This window comes from Mirounga angustirostris, unplaced genomic scaffold (assembly GCF_029215605.1).
Source record: "Mirounga angustirostris isolate CCGP_5_RB_7025 unplaced genomic scaffold, mMirAng1.0.hap1 SCAF_11, whole genome shotgun sequence".
Lineage (NCBI taxonomy): Eukaryota > Metazoa > Chordata > Mammalia > Carnivora > Phocidae > Mirounga > Mirounga angustirostris.
This window is the reverse complement of record NW_026991719.1, coordinates 114,937,550-114,957,967: the sequence shown is the minus strand read 5'-3', so window position 1 is coordinate 114,957,967 and position 20,418 is coordinate 114,937,550. Positions and strand designations below refer to the sequence as shown.

Below are 20,418 nucleotides of genomic sequence, written 5' to 3'. Positions count from 1 at the left end.
ATTAGCATGTTACTCATGTAAAGGAAAAATGGGAGCAAGGACACTTAGGAAAGGCCACTGCCACTCTGGACTCTTTGCAATGGCCATCCCCAGCTCCAATCACAGGAGGATTTCTAGCCATTCTAGCTCACATTCCCTTGATGGCAGCATTGTAAATAATCAGCACTATTTGCTTCTGTTTCAAAACATGTCCTCCTCATCATTCAAAAACTCATTATTCTTCAATGCTGAGCCTACAGGGGCAGCTCAATTATGAGGTCATTCTGAAAGAATTCTGAAAGAAAAAAAAAATGCATCTGCCTGAATGGTTAGAATGGGTTGTTAGAATGGGCCTGAATATATCAAATATCTGTGCAGCCCTCCACTTCCTTCTGGATCAACCTCAAAAAAAAAACAAAACCCTTTTTTTTTTAAACTACAGAATTCTTGAGTTAAATTTTAAAAGTTTACTCTTCAGTGACTTAGACAAATGTGTTAGAGGTCCATGGTGCATTTGAAATGATCAAATAGCGTCTTCCAACTGTGGAGGCCCAGGGAATGAAAAAAGGATCACTTAATATTAGGTTGAGAAAAGCAGAATTAAGCAGGTAAATTTTTTTCCCGGCCCCCTCCCCCAAAAAGAGACTCAACAAAATATATACATTTACATTCTCCTTTCTTTTGGATTGAGCAAATGCTTTCCTCTGCTAGTATGGTTGATAAAGAATGGAGCACAAGGTTACTTAAAGAATAGAAAATATTTTTCTTTCTTTTTAAATACAGAGAAGTATAAATAAAAAAGAAAAGAACTCACAGAAAAGGACTTGAGCAAGCAATTCACGGTTGAGGAAATGCAAAGGACCTATGTACATATGAAAATATGTTCAACCTCAGTAGTGATCAGAGAAATACAAATTATAACCCTAATAAGATACCATATTGCCTAAAAGGTAGGAAAATTTTTAAAGACTGATAATATCCAGAGTGGATGAAGCTCTGAGAAAAATGGCATTCTTATGCATTGGTCAACTAGTACAACTTCTTTGGAGGGGAAATTGGAAATATCTGTCCTTGTTATCAACAACATATCCTTTGACTAAATTTCACTCCTAGGAATCTGTCCTATGAAGATACTCATATAAGTGCAGAAAAATATATGTATAAGGTCGAATCTCTGCAGCAGTATTTGAGAATAAGCTATAGCTCCATTAGTGAGGAAATGGTTAAATAAAATATAGAACACTAATGCTGCCATTACAAAAAAATTAGTAGATCTACATTACTGATGTACAAGACTGTCCACAATATATTGATATATTGCTTAGTGAATACAGCAAGTTGTTTAATTGCATTCATCATAAACCCCACTGTTGTGTGTATATATACACATATATACACAATTCCTGTGTATATACAAGTGAAAATGTAGAAAATGAGTGAAAAAAATCCTTTCATTTTACAAGTGTATGCACATCAATAAATTAATAGCTAACATTTATTGAGCACTTATTATATACTAGAAATTCTTATAAATGTTTTATAAGTATTAACTCATGTAATCTCCATAACAACCCTAGGAGGTCAATACTACTGTTACCCATATTTTATAGATGAGATAACAGGGGCATAGAGAGGCTAGAGAACTTGCTCAAGGTCAATGCGGCTAGTCTGAAATCCTGCTTTAGAGCCAGTATTATGGTGCATTATTATTTTTTTTAACAATTCACATGCATTTATTTTATACATTTTATTTATTTATTTTTTATTTTTTTTAAAGATTTTATTTATTCATTTGAGAGAGAATGAGATAGAGAGAGCATGAGAGGGGGGAGGGTCAGAGGGAGAAGCAGACTCCCTGCCGAGCAGGGAGCCCGATGCGGGACTCGATCCTGGGACTCCAGGATCATGACCTGAGCCGAAGGCAGTCGCTTAACCAACTGAGCCACCCAGGCGCCCTATTTTATACATTTTAATCTCCTGCCATTCCTATACCCAGAAGTAACCATAATAACATGTTGGCATCTTTTCTTCCAGTTTTTTTCTATGCACTTGTAATGAGATCACACAGTATAGTTTTGTATTTTTGTTTTCTCAATTTATATTATTTCACAAACTCATCACTTCCCATATTTTCATGATAACCCAAAGAAAATTCCCAATCTTTATAAATATATCTATACATTTTAAATATTTATTTATTTGACACAGAGACAGAGACAGAGACAGAGAGAGAGGGAACACAAGCAGGGGGAGTGGGAGAAGGAGAAGCAGGCCTCCCGCTGAGCAGGGAGCCCAACGTGGGGCTTGATCCCAGGACCCTGGGATCATGACCTGAGTGGAAGGCAGACACTTAATGACTGAGCCACTCAAGCGTCCTATAAATATATTTTTAAGGATGCATAATGTTACATCATTTGCATGTATTATACATTTACTTACACATCCCCCCACCATTATTTCTAACATTTATTATAAAAGATAACATGACAATTCTGTTCATAATTTTTAGTCTTCTTCCCTTCAGATAGACTCTCTCATAAGTGAAGTTACTGGGTCAAAGGGAACACACATTTTTAAGGCTTTTGTTACATATTGCCAAATTTATTTTCTTTTTCTAAAACGATGCCCCTTCTGGAACCTCAGTAACCCTTTCCTGTAATGTCCTAGAGCAGTTACTTGCTATAGGAGTCTTTCCACATACACATATTTTTTTTTAAAGATTTTATTTATTTATTTGATAGAGAGAGACAGCAAGAAAGGGAACACAAGCAGGGGGAGTGGGAGAGAGAAAAGCAGGCCTCCCACCTAGCAGGGATCCTGATGCAGCGCTCGATTCCAGGACCCTGGGACCATGACCTGAGCCGAAGGCAGATGCTTAACAACTGAGCCAGCCAGGCGCCCCTCCACATACATATTTTATTTGTATTTGCTAGTCATATATATTGTGAAATGACTACCACAATAAGATTAGTTTATACATACATCACCTCACATAGTTACCATTTCAGGTACACAGGTTTTAACAATTCAAGAAGGGCAAGGCTTAACCTGAAGACCTAAATCTCTAATGGCAGCATTTTACAGTACAATGGCAACAAGAGAGAGAAGGGTTGGGAGTATGGGACCTTCCTGGCACCTCTCCTCACACTACTAAGCTGTTGGGTTGATTTTATTAACAAGTCACTGATATAAATCTCTCACAGCTGTTGAGGGTTCTAGAATTTCTACTGAACAGGAGCACCAAAAAGCCTTCAACTACAAGATCATCTCTACCTCACTGTAGCCACTCACTTCCAAGGTCAAACCCCAGATCTAATCATCACTAAGTACAGGCAGTCCTCACTGTGCATGGCAGTGGAGGATGTTGAAAATGACTGTCAGCTGAAACAGTGCAAAGCAATCTTACTCAGTGGGAGAAACTGCAGTTGTTCTCTGACATTCAAATTTTTTTTTCAAAACATTAACTCCTTCACTGTCCGTTTCATTATCAGTACATAGGAGAATGAAAAAATTGTGAAACTAATATTTGTTTCGGACACTGTAATTTAAAACATTAGAAATGTTGGGGTGCCTGGGTGGCTCAGTCGTTAAGCGTCTGCCTTCGGCTCAGGTCATGATCCCGGGGTCCTGAGATCGAGCCCCGCGTCGGGCTCCCTGCTCCGCGGGAAGCCTGCTTCTCCCTCTCCCACTCCCCCTGCTTGTGTTCTCTCTCTCTGTGTCTCTCTCTCTGTCAAATAAATAAATAAAATCTTTTTAAAAAATTAGAAATGTTGACAGAGTGCTTTATTTCTTTGTAAAAAACATATCAAAGGTGGTTTGAACAGTACTTGCCTTCTCCGCATAACTTCTAATACCAAGAGAACATCTTTTCATGCCTTGGTAAACTGCCATACTCCTTTCAAAGTTTGGATCAGCTTCCAGCATTTTATCCTTTGCACACTTGATATTGTGAAATACCTCCATGGATTCCTTCAGTGTGAGCTTTTGCTGGTGTCACTTCCTTTGGGATATCTATTCTTTTTGTTGCAACTTTCCTCATTTATGTTAGAAGCTTCACCTTCACAAAGTTCCTCTATGTAATTCTACATAAGTTCCTCTGCATATCTAGGGTCTCTCGAATGGTGGCAGTGTCAACACTGCTATGATCTCACAGTCAGCTATTTCTTCTATAACTCCATATACCTTTGATTTGAATTTCACTTTCAGCATTAGATGTTTTGGTTTCTTCGCTGCGCTTTCCTCTGTGTTGGCCAATTCCCCCTTTTCCGAGTATCCATTTTTGTCAAATGTCACGTGGGTTTATCACTGTGAATCGAGAAGGTGACACACAAGTATAGGGTTTGCTCTCTGCATGAACTGAATAACATGAATCGGCAACGCCAAGCACCAACAGACTTTGAAAGAAGTGACGTGAATGGTCACTGATCCTTATAGGCACCCATTATTTATGTAGTGAGGTGTGGACTGAAAAGAGCAGTCAGCACAATCTGTACTTCATGCAATTGCACGGTTAGTATGTGATGATAACTGAAATTTGAAGCGTGCTGTTGGGTGGTGCTGTTATTTAACTAAACTCTGGTAAATCCATGGGTATGGAAACCATACATCCCACTTACTTTCAGTTTATTCTAAGCAAAGCTGCAGAAGCAATCTTTTTAAAAGCAGAAATCAGATCCGACAAGTCTTGCTCAAAACACATCAATGACTCTCATTTTCCTCTAAGTCAAAGCCAAAGCCCTTCCTATGATCTGCAAGGCCCTCATGATCTGCCCCTCCTCTACTACTACTCTTGATCTCACTCCCTCCCCTCCAGCCACACTGGCCTCCTTGCTATTCTGTGGACACACCAACCATTCTCCTGTCTCAAGGCCTTCCCATTTGCTGTCCCATAGGCTGTCCCCTTGGCCTAGGTCTCTCCCCCCACCCCCCCAGATGTCTACCTTTCCTCACTTTTTTCAAGTTTTTTAACAAAACTGATTTTCTCATACAGAACTGTGCTAACCACCCTACTTAATCCTGCAACCTACTTCCTGCTCCCAACCCAGCATGCCTGATCCACCTTGCCAGGCTCTGCCTTTTCTTTTTCCAGTAGCACTTATTACTATCTAACATACTACACAATTTACTTAGATTTAAATATCTATTGTTTATCTAATTTCTCTCCCCTCACAATCATGTAAGTTCCATGAAGGCAGAAAGCTTTTATGTGTGATTCACTGCTGTTTTCCAAGTAGCTAGGATAGTGCTTAGCATACAGTAGGTACAGAGTAAATAATTATTGACTGTATAAATAGGATAAGCCATACCACTATTCCTAAGCATGTTCTTCTCAAACCATATGTTGCAAATATTTTTCAGAAAATAAGATCACCCTAGGTATATGGCACAAGGATTGATTTTGGGGGAAAAAACCCCAAATAGATAAAATGTCAAGTTGTATGTCTTGCAGAATCTTCTGAGATAAGGTTAACCCCAGGAAATTTATCCAATTAAATGAGACCATGAAACTTATCATAGTTGCTTTTAAGAGCAGCAAAACTCATCATTCTCTCTTCTAAGAGTTCCAGCCATTTCCTAAATGAACACACCTGTAATTTAAATCTTTTACCAGCTAAAATAGATTTTGGGAAGAGATGTGAATCTTTTCTTTTTTTTTTTTAAAGATTTTATTTATTTATTTGAGACAGAATGAGAGACAGAGAGCATGAGAGGGAGGAGGGTCAGAGGGAGAAGCAGACTCCCCGCCGAGCAGGGAGCCCGATGCGGGACTCGATCCCGGGACTCCAGGATCATGACCTGAGCTGAAGGCAGATGCTTAACCAACTGAGCCACCCAGGCGCCCCGTGAATCTTTTCTTAAGCCAGGTCTACTGATTCAAATCCCCAAAGGTATCCATAGTTCCTTTCTAGTTTACCTCAACCCTTAGTGAGGGCCACAAACATTACCATTATGCTTAAAAGGAGAGCTCCAAGAGTCTTTGACTATCATCTTCCACACATAAACAGATGGGGCTTTTTTACCTTTAAGCAAAGGGACTCCTAATCCTCATCCATTGCTCATTGTTCTAATTATCAGAGAGCATTTCCTCATTCATAATCTGCCTGCAAGTGAAGGTCACTTATCTTCTCTTCCTCCTACAGAGATTAACTGATCTTCATCTTGATTCATATATTCAACTCTAATTCATTCTTTTCATCCCCAAACTGAACAACACCAATTCATTTTACTTTCTTCATATAGATCTTATTTTCCAGCCCTTTAAAATATCTTTTTAAAAAAAGTTCTCCATCCACTGGGTGGGATGACCTTTTTTTTTTTTTTAAAGATTTTATTTATTTATTTGAGAGAGAGCATGAGAAGGGGGAGGGTCAGAGGGAGAAGCAGACTCCCCGCTGAGCAGGGAGCCCGATGCGGGACTCGATCCCGGGACTCCAGGATCATGACCCAAGCCAAAGGCAGTGGCTCAACCAACTGAGCCACCCAGGTGCCCCTGGGATGAACTTTTTGATGCAGGCCAGGCCAAATTCTCCACCCACTAACCTGATTTCTTGTGGTAGCAATACTTTCTAACTTGTGTAAGTATCTCAAGTGTAGATACTGGGGAACAGTCTGGTCATTCAGAAATGCCTATTTTTGTCTTGGATCAAATTCTCATTTTCTTGGTGTTAGAAGACTCCTAGTTTTGCACCTAAAATGTTCCTGAAAACATACTGAAGTCCAGTGTTTTCCCCACTTGGAATTCCAGAAATGATTCTGGGAAATGAGGTCTCCATGAGAATATTTTAATTTTATGTTATTTTGATGCTTCTCTAAACAAGACCTTTATGTTGGCATGCTATGAATCATCTGGATGGCCACCTTATAATAGGATTGACATATGATTCCTGGGCTTGACTCTGCTTTTGATTTAAGATCAAGGAGATGCCAAGCAGTGAACTTGGATTGTACTGGGCTTATGGGTAAAGAAGAGAAATAAAGGCCAGATGTGTGTTGTAAAAGCAAAGGTTTCATGCTAGTATGAATGGGCAAAAAGGAGGGAAGGCTGGGTTACCACTCAGTAGGAAGCATCCCATTTTTTATTTAAACTAATTTAAATCAAATTCCTGCCACTTACAACACAAAGAGTCTAGACTAAAGCAACTTCTAAATAAAACCTGTAAAAGTTTAAAAGTAGACCCACAAATAGAAAAGACTGGAAACAATTCTAGGGTCTGTCAGACAGAATAGGTGAAATAAACAATGGCATGTATATTCCCACCATAGGATGCTCATCAGCTGTAAAAGAGAATGAGGACACTCTTACTACACTGATATAGAAAATTCACCAGGATATACTATTAAGAGAAAAGTGCATGGTGCAAAACAGTATATATAGTATGTTGTCATTTGTTTAAGAAAGGGGTAAAAACACAGATGTTTGCTTTCATTTCATAAAGAATCACTGCCTATAGAATTGGGGGGCAGGGTAAATGGACTTTTACCAGACTTTTACCAGACCAGATTCCTTGTTATATCACTTTGACTTTTGAACCATGTAAATGCATTAACTATTCAAAACCATAATAGTAGCAAATATATCAACAGATTATTAGAGGGAGGCATCTGTTTCCAGTGAGCTAGGAAATATAACACCTTATTAAACTTTTCCCTTAGACACTCTCTTCTGTGATCTATTTCTAGTATTTGGTATTTTTCCCTTTACAATTGAATACAGTTTTCTACCTGAGAATGCCCAGAGCAGCTGGTTGCCTCAACAAACTCATCTCTTCTGAGAACAGTTTGAATAAATCCAACCAGAAAGTAAATTATGTATGTTTTCAACATTTAGTTGGAATCAGAGTGAATTAGAGTATTTAGATAAAATTTGAATCCCATTAGTCCAGTTATTAAAAGGATAGTAATATTGTATTTGAAGAGGAAGGGACTACCAAAATACTTTCCTACACTGAATTAATCGTCCCCAACCAAGGTAGATAATAGTTAAGACTAAGTCAGTTGTCATCATTTCAACATTACTTTTACCTTTTTGTTGATTACTCAACATTTGGATTTTATAGGTAAATCTTGCTTGGTTACCTTAGAATGAAATTTTACAGTATTCTTATTCATTTGGAGCTTTGACTTTATCTATAGTAAGGGTTCTTAACCTAGGATCCACAGGTAGAATTCAGAGAATCTATTAACTTGGGTAGGAAAAAATTACAACTTAATTCTACTAACCTCTAATTGAAATGTAGCAGTTCCTTTTGTCATGCTGTAAGCAACAGACCAAAGTAACATCAACAACACCTATGACTTGGTCACCAATAGAAATCACAGATACTTTCCTATCACATTAGACTTATAGATATCTCAAAATATCATCATGCTCATTACTACTTCAAAATTATAGACCTACCAATAAATCTTGTTATTTACTAAGTTCATAAAGATATACCTGTATCTATGTACAACTATATTACAGATTTTCAAATAGTTGGATAACTTTTTCCATGTGATTATCTTCTCAGTAATCCTGTGTATTTTATTTGTGAAATAAGTGTAAATCTCCATGACCTTGGATTAGGCAATGGTTTCTAAGACATGACACCAAAAGTGTAAACAACTATTAAAAAAGTAGAAATATTGGACTTCATTAAAATTAAAAACTTTTATGATTCAAATGACACCATTAAGAAAGTAAAAAGACAACCCCACAATATGGAAGAAAATATTTGCAAATCATATACCTGACAAGAGACCTGTTTCTACAACATATAAAGAACTCTTACAAACCAATAATAAAACTACAACCCAATTTAAAAATGGGCAAAGCATTTGAATATACATTTCTCTAAAGATATAAAAGTGGCCAATAAGCACACGAAAGGGTGCTCAAAATCATTAGTCATTAGGGAAATGCAAAGCAAAACCACAATGAAATACTACTTTACACCCACTAGGATTGCTATAATTTTTAAAAAGTCAATAGCAAGTGTTGGCACGGATGACAGAAATCGGCAGCCCACATTGCTGCTGGGAATGTGAAGTGATGCAGTCACTTTGGAAAACAGTTTGGCAGCTCTTCAAAAGGTTAAACATAGAGTTATCATGTGACCTGGCAATTTCTAAATACATGCCCAAGAGGAATGAAAACATATGTCCACACAAAAATCTGTACACAGGTGTTCATTGCAGCAGTTTTCATAATAGCCCAGAGGTGGAAATAACCCAGATGTCCATCACCTGGTGAACAGGTAAACAAAATGTGGTATCTCCACACACTAGACTATGATTCTGCCAAATAAGCCAGACACAAAAAGACAAATATTGTATTATTGCACAAACATGAGGTAACCCCAACAGTCAAATTCATAGAAGTAGAATTGCAGTTACCAGGGATGGGGGGAGAGGGGAATTGGGCATTATTGTGTAATGGGTACAGATGATGAAAAATTTGGGAGATGGTTAGTGGTGATGGTTGCACAACAGTATGAATGTACTTAATGCCACCAAACTGTAGCTTAAAAAAAAAATGGTTAAATTGGTCAATTCTAAGTTACGCATATTTTACCACAATAAAAAAAAGGAATGAAGTACTGATACATGCTATAGCATGAATGAACCTTGAAGACATTATGCTAAGTGAAAGAAGCCAGACACAAAATCTACATATCACATTATCTCATTTATATGCTATGCCCAGAAGAGGCACATCTATAGTGCTAGAAAGTAGACTGGTGGTTGCCCAGGGTAGGACAGTGGTCCGTTTCTCTCTGAGTGAGAGAGAGAGAGAGAGAGAGAGAGAGAACATGTGTGAGCAGGGGAGGGGCAGAGGGAGAGGGAGAGAGAGAATCCCAAGCAGACTCCAGGCTGAACATGGAGCCCAACATGGGGCTGCATCTCACAACCCCAAGATCACAACCCCAGGAGAAACCAAGAGTCAGACGCTTAACTGACTGAGCCACACAGGTTATCCTGAGCCTGCCTTTCTGATTGTGAAATAGTAGCCCTGGACTAGAATCTGGGGCAGAGAGAGCCCTCATCTTCTTAGCCACACCTAAGGATAGAGTTGCTATCACTAACCTGGGGTAAGGTGGGGGTTGGGAGCAGATTTGGCTTAAATGACACAGACTCTCATTTTTCTTACCAAGATTTAGTAGATTATCTTGAATAAACATTTCTCCAATTTCCAGAGACTTTAAATGTTTGTGTGTGTGTGTGTGTGTGTGTGTGTTTAATAATTTTTACCTGTTAAATAGTTGTTTTGCCGGGGTAATGTGCCAAAGCTTCTCTCATGGCCATTCCAGAAGTCTCTCTTCCAATTTTTTTTAACCTCTTGTTTTCCTCTTTCCTAACTACATCATCCAGTATGTCCAGAATAATGTTAAATAGTAAAAGTAAACATCTGGGTCTTGTTCCATACTTTAAAGAGAAAGGAAGGTTTAATTTCAATTACTCTGTCATTAAAGCTTAATTGCATCGAAAAATCCTAAGGAACAGAATTTTGAGCTCCCTGCCTTAAGGAGCCATACTCAGAGTCCCTAAATCATGCAAGGTACCCTGCACACTGAGAAGAGTAGCTCCTTATTTAGGGTGGTTTGTTCACAAGTATAGGCAAACAGTTCCAATGGATTTCTTGCTTCTGGTTTGACCTCAGGTGACTTCTCTTGGCTTAAACGTTTGGTCCTTCCACTAAGCACATCTTTAAAGTGACCACAGCCTGGGGCTGCCTATGAATAACTTCTTAAGAGACCTTGCTTTATAAATATGACCTGTCTCTTCTGTCTTATCAGTCTATTCTCCACTGTTATCATTCCCTTGGCCAACAACATGCTCAGGTTTTAAGTAGCCTGAAATAACCTTCCCTTATAGCTGCTACTCTTTTGAGTTACTGTCGCCTCTATCCCTCTTGTTTCATGGTCCATGTTGAAAGGGTTCCTTTTCCTTTACTGTCTCTACTGACTTACCTTCACTTGCTACTTAGCCTCTTATTTAATTCATCCCAAATTCTCTGAGGTCTCTAAAAGTGACTTCCTGGGCACCTGGGTGGCTCAGTCAGTTAAGCATCTGCCTTTGGCTCAGGTCATGATCCCAGGGTCCTGGGATCGAGTCCCATATTGGGTTCCCTGCTCTGTGGGGAACCTGCTTCTCGCTCTCCCTCTGCCTGCCACTCTCCCTGCTTGTGTGCTCTCTCTTTCTGTCAAATAAATAAATAAAATCTTTAAAAAAAATAAAAATAAAATAAAAGTGACTTCCTAATGGCCTCATCTCTGTCTTCATTTTCTAGATCTTTTTACTGCCTTTGACCCCATGGACCACACCTTCCACTTTCAAATTATTTTGCCTCCCTTGGCTTCATTGACAGTGTGCTCTCTATCCCCCTCTGTCCATTTCTTCATGTTCCTTTGCTAGAGTCCTTCCCAAACTCTCAGTAAGTGTGGCTTCTCCTGTATTATGTCCTGGCAACATCATCCTCCCAGAAACCCTGGGAAAGCACTATCTGTGTTTCACAGTTAAAAATATAATAAATAAAAATAAAACATTTTTGCATCCTAAACATATAACTTGGGATCTGATATCTCTCCTGAACTCTCCCTTGTTTCTTAACTGCCTCTTAAACATTTCTATCTCCATACATCCCCCAGAGAAGAGAAATGAGCTCTTGCCACTTGGCTAGATATTGTGCTAGGTATTTTCTATTTTTGCTCCCATTTAACCCTCTCACTAATTCTATAAGGCAGATATTATTGCCCTAGACCTATAGATATGGAAAACGAGAGTCAAAGGAAAAATTCCTTATGAAAAGCCAACCCCACGTGTTTCCAATTTCTATCATCATGCTCTTTTTGAAAATGCACCACTACAAGTTATGGGCAATATGTTCTAAAACCAAACTCACGATTCCCCTCTACTCGAAAACCAATTCTTCCTCCAGCTTTTTATATTTCTGCTGATGATGCCATCACTGCTCCATTCAGTCACACTGGAAATTTTAGAGTCCTCCTCAACTTCTCTCTCTTCTTCTCTGCCCACATCCAACCAGTGCTCCTGTCTGATGCTGCCTTTTCATTTTCTCCATCTGCCCTTCTCCTTTGTAGATCGGCTTCTACCACCCTAATCTAGGCACCTCTCTTGGTACTGATTTTGTGGTATCTAGTTTCACTTACCTTCCATTAGTACTGTCAAATCCACTTGTCCGTCTTCCTCTAAAGCAAGTTTCATCTGTCTCTAGGCTCTGTTTTCCCATCTGTAGATGAAAGGATTGGTTGGATTATAATAGAGGTTCCCAACTTTTTCACAATCCAAAAGTCCTTTTGTTTTTAACTTGTAGAGTCCATGATTAGAAAAAAAAAAATCTAATGTTAAAATTTTCATTTGCTAAGAAACAATTAATTTGTTTTCCCATTAAAAAAAGATAATCAGGGGCGCCTGGGTGGCTCAGTCAGTTGGGCATACAACTCTTGATTTCAGCTCAGGTCCTGATCTTGGGATCGTGGGATCAAGCCCTGTGTTGTTGTTGTCATTGCCACTGTCGAAGTCACGGTCCTTGTTGGGGCTCTGCGCTCAGCAGGGAGTCTGCTGGAGGTTCTCTCCCTTTGCTCCTCCCCCCACTCACTCTCTCACTCTAAAATAATAAATAAACCTTCAAAAAATAAAAATAATCAGACTTTCATAACTGCCAATCAATGCTTCTGATCACTGTCCCAGTTTGATCAATTTTAGCCCAAAACAAATAAAATTGACATCGTAGTTGAAATGTACAGCCTTAACATGTACAGCATGAGAAATGCATGACTCCCTTTAGTCTTTCTGAAATCTTGACAATCCCTCCAGAACCTTCAGTGTGGTTGCCAGTGCCCCCTGGATGGTGACCACTGGGTAAGTAATCTCTAAGGAATCTTTCAGCCCTGCCAGTCTGTGATTCCTGAAGTACAGCACTGATCATGTACCTTCCCTGTTGATTATTCTGTAAGGGCTCCCCATTGCCTCCTAAATTAACTACAAACTACTTAGCCTGGAATTCAAAGCCTGCCACGCTCCAGCCCTAACATAATGCTTTTTTAAATTGTGAGCTGACAGCCGTGCTTGCATGAGCAACAAACTATTAAGTGCAAGCATACATGCAGAGTTTACTGTTCTAATCACAAATAAAACTGACAACAAAGTTAATCTGACACATACTTAATGATATACCTAATGGTTATTGTGTTGGGTGGTAATTAGTCATAAATGGTAAGCAGTTCGCATAAATGATTGTAATTAGTATTCCTTTTCCACACTCAGCCCAATTTTTCCAGTTTCCTTCCATACTATTAGTTCTTCAGCATCCCTAATCAGCATCCGTGCTGACAATTTTCGCTGATACCATGTACCATTTAATCATCATCATCACATACATGCGCACACTCTTCCATACATTATGAGACAAAAGGTCCTGGCTCTTCCTCTCCAGCAGCTGAGGTTTTGCTGTGCTCCCACCCCCACTGCCTCCTGCTGCCTGGGACTGAGGTCCCCATGATAGGGTCACGTGCTTTGTCTCTTTTCTCCTGCCCAGCCCCCAAGCTCAAAGCCTCTTCTACTCATCCCTATACTTGGGGTACTCTGAGTGGCTCATCTCTATTTCAACACCAGAAGGCTCGAAGCTGCAGAAATTCAGTCCCTTACAATTATATTGTTTCAGAGAGCAGAGGAAAGGCTACATTACATTTCCTGGATTGTGTTGATGGAGGGGAAAGGTCAATAAAAGAAGGGCCTTTCAGGGTTGTCAATCTTGGATAGAAAGCATAATAAAGGGAGGTGGCAGACACTGGGGGCTCAGAGAGGAGAGATGTATTTACATCAGAATATGGTCATGGCTAAAACTTTAGAATTCCAAACACAGGTATTAAAATGAAGGCAAATAAGATCTCAATTATACAGTTTTTGAAAATATTCAGGTGATTTCTTTAAGTCAGTACTCATATTTGCTGTATTATGTGCAAAGGCTCCTGAACCAGAAGTCAGAAGAGCAGGAGAGCACTACTGGGCATATTTCCCTTACTGGCTCACTGTGGGACAGTGGGCAAGCCAATGGCCTCTCTAATTGTGCATCTGTAAAATGGGTTTTAATCCCAATGGTGCTGTTGTTTGACTAGGTGCCCGGCCTTAAACCCTTAGAGACATCCTCAATGTCTGTCATGCATACCTCATCTTATTGGCCACCAAGTCCTATAAACATTGGTTCCTAAATAACTTGAATTAATCTGCTTCTCTCTATCCCTACTGCCAGCATCTTAACTAAGGCCACCATCATCTCTTATCTGGACCACTGCGATAGCCTTCTAACTGGTCTCATTTCCATTCATGCTATTTTCAAATCCATTCTCCTCATGGCACCTAGAGTGATCGCTTTTTAAATCTATTTTATATTTGCATAACATAAAATTAAACATTTTAAGCATGCAATTCAAAGGCACAATGTTATGCAACCATCACTTCTATTTAATTCCTAAACATCTTCATCACTCCAAAAGGAAATCCCATACCGATTAAGCAGTCACTGCCTATTCTCCCTTCCCCCAGCCCCTGGAAACCATTAATCTGCTTTCTGTCTCTATAGATTTCCCAATTCTAGATTATTTCATATAAATGGAATCATATGATATGTGACCTTTTCTGTTTGGTTTCTTTCAATTAGCATGTTTTAGAGGTCCATCCGTGTTGTAACATGTATCAGTACATCATTTCTTTTCATGGCCAAATAATATTCCATTGTATGGATATACCACCTTTGTTTATCCACTCATCAGTTGCTAGACATTTGGTTTTTTTTTTTCCACCTTGAGGCTAAAGTGAATAGTGCTGATATGGACATTTGTATGCATGCATTTGTTTACATATATCTTTTCAATTCTATTGTAGAATGGAATTGCTGGTTCATATGGTGATTCCATGTTTAACATTTTGGACCCAAAGTGTTTTCCAAAGTGCACCATTTCACATTCCCACTACCAGCATGTTGGCTATTTATTTATATTCATTGGAGAAATATTTATTTAAGACCTCTGACTACTCCTTAATCAAGTTGTTTGTTGTTGAGTTATGAGTTCTTTATATATTATGGATATTAGAACCTTAATAGATAAATGATTTACAAATATTTTCTCCTATTCTTTAGGTTGTCTTTTTACTTTTTTTTTATTTTAATTTTTTTTATTATGTTATGTTAATCACCATGCATTACATCATTAGTTTTTGATGTAGTGTTCCATGATTCATTGTTTGCATATAAAACCCAGTGCTCCATTCAGTACGTGCCCTCTTTAATACCCATCACCAGGCTAAACCATCTCCTCACCGCTCCCCTATAGAACCCTCAGTTTGTTTCTCAGAGTCCATAGTCTCTCATGGTTTGTCTCCACCTCCGATTTCCCCCCCTTCATTTTTCCCTTCCTACTATCTTCTCTTTTTTTAAAACATATAATGTATTATTTGTTTCAGAGCTACAGGTCTGTGATTCAATAGTCTTGCACAATTCACAGCGCTCACCATAGCACATACCCGCCCCAATGTCTATCACCCAGCCACCCCATCACTCCCACCCCCCACCACTCCAGCAACCCTCCGTTTGTTTCCTGAGATTAAGAATTCCTCATATCAGTGAGATCATATGATACATGTCTTTCTCTGATTGACTTATTTCACTCAGCATAATACCCTCCAATTCCATCCACGTCGTTGCAAATGGCAAGATTTCATTCCCTTTTGATGTCTGCATAATATTCCATTGTATATATATACCACCTCTTCTTTATCCATTCATCTGTCGATGGACATGTTGGCTCTTTCCATAGTTTGGCTATTGTGGACATTGCTGCTATAAACATCGGGGTGCACATACCCCTTCAGATCACTACATTTGTATCTTTGGGGTAAATATCCAGTAGTGCAATTGCTGGGTCGTAGGGTAGCTCTATTTTCAACTTTTTGAGGAACCTCCATACTGTTTTCCAGAGTGGCTGCACCAGCTTGCATTCCCACCAACAGTGTAGGAGGGTTCTCCTTTCTCTGCATCCCTGCCAAAATCTGTCATTTCCTGACTTGTTAATTTTAGCTATTCTGACTGGTATGAGGTGGTATCTCATTGAGGTTTTGATTTGGATTTCCCTGATGCCGAGCGACGTTGAGCACTCTTTCATGTGTCTGTTGGCCATTTGGATGTCTTCCTTGAAAAAATGTCTGTTCATGCCTTCTGCCCATTTCTTGATTGGATCATTTGTTCTTTGGGTGTTGAGTTTAAGTTCTTTATAGATTTTGGATACTAGCCCTTTATCTGATATGCCATTTGCAAATATCTTCTCCCATTCTCTCAGTTGTCTTTTGGTTTTGTTGACTGTTACTTTTGCTGTGCAAAAGCTTTTTATCTTGATGAAGTCCCAATAGTTCATTTTTGCCCTTGCTTCCCTTGCCTGTGGCAATGTTTCTAGGAAGAAGTTGCTGCAGCTGAGGTCGAAGAGGTTGATGCCTGTGTTATCCTTTAGGATTTTGAAGGACTCCTGTTTCACATTTAGGTCTTTCAACCATTTTGAGTCTATTTTTGTGTGTGGTGTAAGAAAATGGTCCAGTTTCATTCTTCTGCATGTGGCTGTCCAATTTTCCCAACACCATTTGTTGAAGAGACTTTTTTCCATTGGACATTCTTTCCTGCTTTGTTGAAGATTAGTTGACCATAGAGTTGAGGGTCCATTTCTGGGCTCTCTATTCTGTTGCATTGATCTATGTGTCTGTTTTTGTGCCAGTACCATACTGTCTTGGTGATTACAGCTTTGTAATAGAGCTTGAAGTCCAGAATTGCGATGCCACCAAATTTCTTTTTCAACATTCCTCTGGCTATGCGGGGTCTTTTCTGGTTCCATACAAATTTTAGGATTATTTGTTCCATTTCTTTGAAAAAAGTAGACGGTATTTTGATGGGGATTGCATTGAATGTGTAGATTGCTCTAGGTAGCATTGACATCTTCACAATTTTTGTTCTTCCAATCCATGAGCATGGAACGTTTTTCCATTTCTTTGTCTTCCTCAATTTCTCTCATGAGTATTTTATAGTTTCCTGAGTACAGATCCTTTGTCTCTTTGGTTAGATTTATTCCTAGGTATCTTATGGTTTTGGGTGCACTTGTAAATGGGATGGACTCCTTAATTTCTCTTTCTTCTGTCTTGTTGTTGGTGTATAGGAATGCCACTGACTTCTGTGCATTGATTTTATATCCTGCCACTTTACTGAATTCCTGTATGAGTTCTAGAAATTTTGGGGTGGAGTCTTTTGGGTTTTCCACATAAAGTATCATATCATCTGCAAAGAGTGAGAGTTTGACTTCTTCTTTGCCAATTTGGATGCCTTTGATTTCTTTTTGTTGTCTGATTGCTGTGGCTAGGACTTCTAATACTATGTTGAATAGCAGTGGTGATAGTGGACATCCTTGCCGCGTTCCTGACCTTCGGGGGAAAGCTCTCAGTTTTTCCCCATTGAGAATAATATTCGCTGTAGGTTTTTCATAGATGGCTTTTATGATATTGAGGTATGTACCCTCTATCCCTATACTCTGAAGAATTTTGATCAAGAAAGGATGCTGTACTTTGTCAAAAGCTTTTTCTGCATCTATTGAGAGGATCATATGGTTCCTGTTCTTTCTTTTGTTAATGTATTGTATCACATTGATTGATTTGTGGATGTTGAACCAACCTTGCAGCCCAGGGATAAATCCCACTTGGTCATGGTGAATAATCCTTTTAATGTACTGTTGGATCCTATTGGCTAGTATTTTGGTGAGAATTTTTGCATCCATATTCATCAGGGATATTGGTCTGTAATTCTCCTTTTTGATGGGGTCTTTGTCTGGTTTTGGGATCAAGGTAATGCTGGCCTCATAAAATGAGTTTGGAAGTTTTCCTTCCATTTCTATTTTTTGGAACAGTTTCAGAAGAATAGGTATTAATTCTTCTTGAAATGTTTGGTAGAATTCCCCTGGGAAGCCATCTGGCCCTGGGCTTTTGTTTTTTGGGAGATTTTTGATGACTGCTTCAATTTCCTTAGTGGTTATAGGTCTGTTCGGGTTTTCTATTTCATCCTGGTTCAGTTTTGGTAGTTGATACATCTCTAGGAATGCATCCATTTCTTCCAGGTTATCTAATTTGCTGGCATAGAGTTGCTCATAATATGTTCTTATAATTGTTTGTATTTCTTTGGTGTTGGTTGTGATCTCTCTTCTTTCATTCATGATTTTGTTGATTTGGGTCATTTCTCTTCTCTTTTTGATAAGTCTGGCCAGGGGTTTATCAATCTTGTTAATTCTTTCAAAGAACCAGCTCCTACTTTCGTTGATCTGTTCTACTGTTCTTTTAGTTTCTATTTCATTGATTTCTGCTCTGATCTTTATTATTTCTCTTCTCCTGCTGGGTTTAGGCTTTACTTGCTGTTCTTTCTCCAGCCCTTTTAGGTGTAGGGTTACGTTGTGTATTTGAAACCTTTCTTGTTTCTTGAGAAAGGCTTGTACTGCTATATACTTTCCTCTTCAGACTGCCTTTGCTGCATCCCAAAGATTTTGAACAGTTGTGTTTTCATTTTCATTGGTTTCCATGAATTATTTTTAATTCTTCTTTAATTTCCTGGTTGACCCATTCATTCTTTAGTAGGATGCTCTTTAGCCGCCATGTATTTGAGTTCTTTCTGACTTTCCTCTTGTGATTGAGTTCTAGTTTCAAAGCATTGTGCTCTGAAAATATGCAGGGAATGATCCCAATCTTTTGGTACCAGTTGAGACCTAATTTGTGACCTACGATGTGATCTATTCTGGAGAATGTTCCATGGGCACTAGAGAAGAATGTGTATTCTGTTGCTCTTGGATGGAATGTTCTGAATATATCTGTGAAGTCCATTTGGTCCAGTGTGTCATTTAAAGTGTTTATTTCCTTGTTGATCTTTTGCTTAGATGATCTGTCCATTTCAGTGAGGGGGGTGTTAAAGTCCCCCACTATTATTGTATTGTTGTTGATGTGTTTCTTTGTTTTTGTTATTAATTGCCTTATATAATTGGCTGCTCCCATGTTAGATATTTACAATTGTTAGATCTTCTTGCTGGATAGACCCTTTAAGTGATATAGTATCCTTCCTCATCTCTTATTATAGTCTTTGGTTTAAAATCTAATTTGTCTTATATAAGGATTGCCACCCCAGCTTTCTTTTGGTGTCCATTAGCATGGTAAATGGTTTTCCACCCCCTCACTTTCAACCTGGGAGTGTCTTTGGGTCTAAAATGAGTCTCTTGCAGACAGCATATCAATGGTTCTTGTTTTTTTTATCCAATCTGATACCCTGTGTCTTTTGATTGGGGCATTCAGCCCATTTACATTCAGGGTAACTATTGAAAGATAGGAATTTAGTGCCATTGTATTGCCTGTAAGGTGACTGTTACTGTATATTGACTGTGTTCCTTTGTGGTCCATGTTACTTTGAGGCTCTCTCTTTGCTTAGAGGACCCCTTTCACTATTTCTTGTAGGGCTGGTTTCGTGTTTGCAAATTCCTTTAGTTCTTTTTTTGTTTTGGAAGCTTTTTATCTCTCCTTCTATTTTCAATGACAGCCTAGCTGGATATAGTATTCTTGGCTGCATATTTTTCTCATTTAATGCTCTGAATATATCATGCCAGTCGTTTCTGGCCTGCCAGGTCTCTGTGGATAGGTCTGTTGCCAATCTAATATTTCTACCATTGTAGGTTACAGACCTCTTATCCCCGAGCTGCTTTCAGGATTTTCTCTTTGTCTCTGAGACTCGTAAGTTTTACTATTAGATGTCGGGGTGTTGACCTATTTTTGTTGATTTTGAGAGGGGTTCTCTGTGCCTCCTGGATTTTGATGCGTTTCCTTCCCCAAATTAGGGAAGTTCTCTGCTATAATTTGCTCCAATATACCTTCTGCCCCTCTCTCTCTTTCTTCTTCTTCTGGGATCCCAATTATTCTAATATTGTTTTGTCTTATGGTATCACTTATCTCTCGAATTCTGCCCTCATGATCCAGTAGTTGTTTATCTCTTTTTCTCAGCTTCTTTATTTTCCATCATTTGGTCTTCTATATCACTGATTCTCCCTTTGCCTCATTTATCCTAGCAGTTAGAGCCTCGATTTTTTATTGCACCTCATTAATAGCCTTTTTGATTTCAACTTGGTTAGATTTTAGTTCTTTTATTTCTCCAGAAAGGGTTTCTCTAATATCTTCCATGCTTTTTTTCAAGCCCAGCTAGTATCTTTAAAATTGTCATTCTGAACTCTAGTTCTGACATCTTACTAATGTCTGTATTGATTAGGTTCCTGGCAGTCAGTACTGCCTCTTGTTCTTTTTTTTTTTTTAAAGATTTTATTTATTTATTTGAGAGAGAGAATGAGAGAGAGAGAGAGCACGAGAGGGGGGAAGGTCAGAGGGAGA

At 38.8% G+C, this 20,418-nt stretch overlaps 1 long non-coding RNA gene across 3 annotated transcripts in view; it reads right to left on the bottom strand.

The window, feature by feature from the left end:
• LOC135361971 (uncharacterized) overlaps positions 1–20,418 on the bottom strand; it is a 409,252-nt gene that overhangs the window by 72,280 nt on the left and 316,554 nt on the right. For 2 of the 3 annotated variants that reach the window (XR_010406271.1, XR_010406270.1), the window contains exon 3: positions 12,129–12,208. This is a non-coding gene — a long non-coding RNA (uncharacterized LOC135361971). Of the gene's footprint in view, positions 1–10,213; positions 10,384–12,128; positions 12,209–20,418 lie in introns of those variants that run through there. The other variant, XR_010406269.1, reaches the window with a different exon arrangement.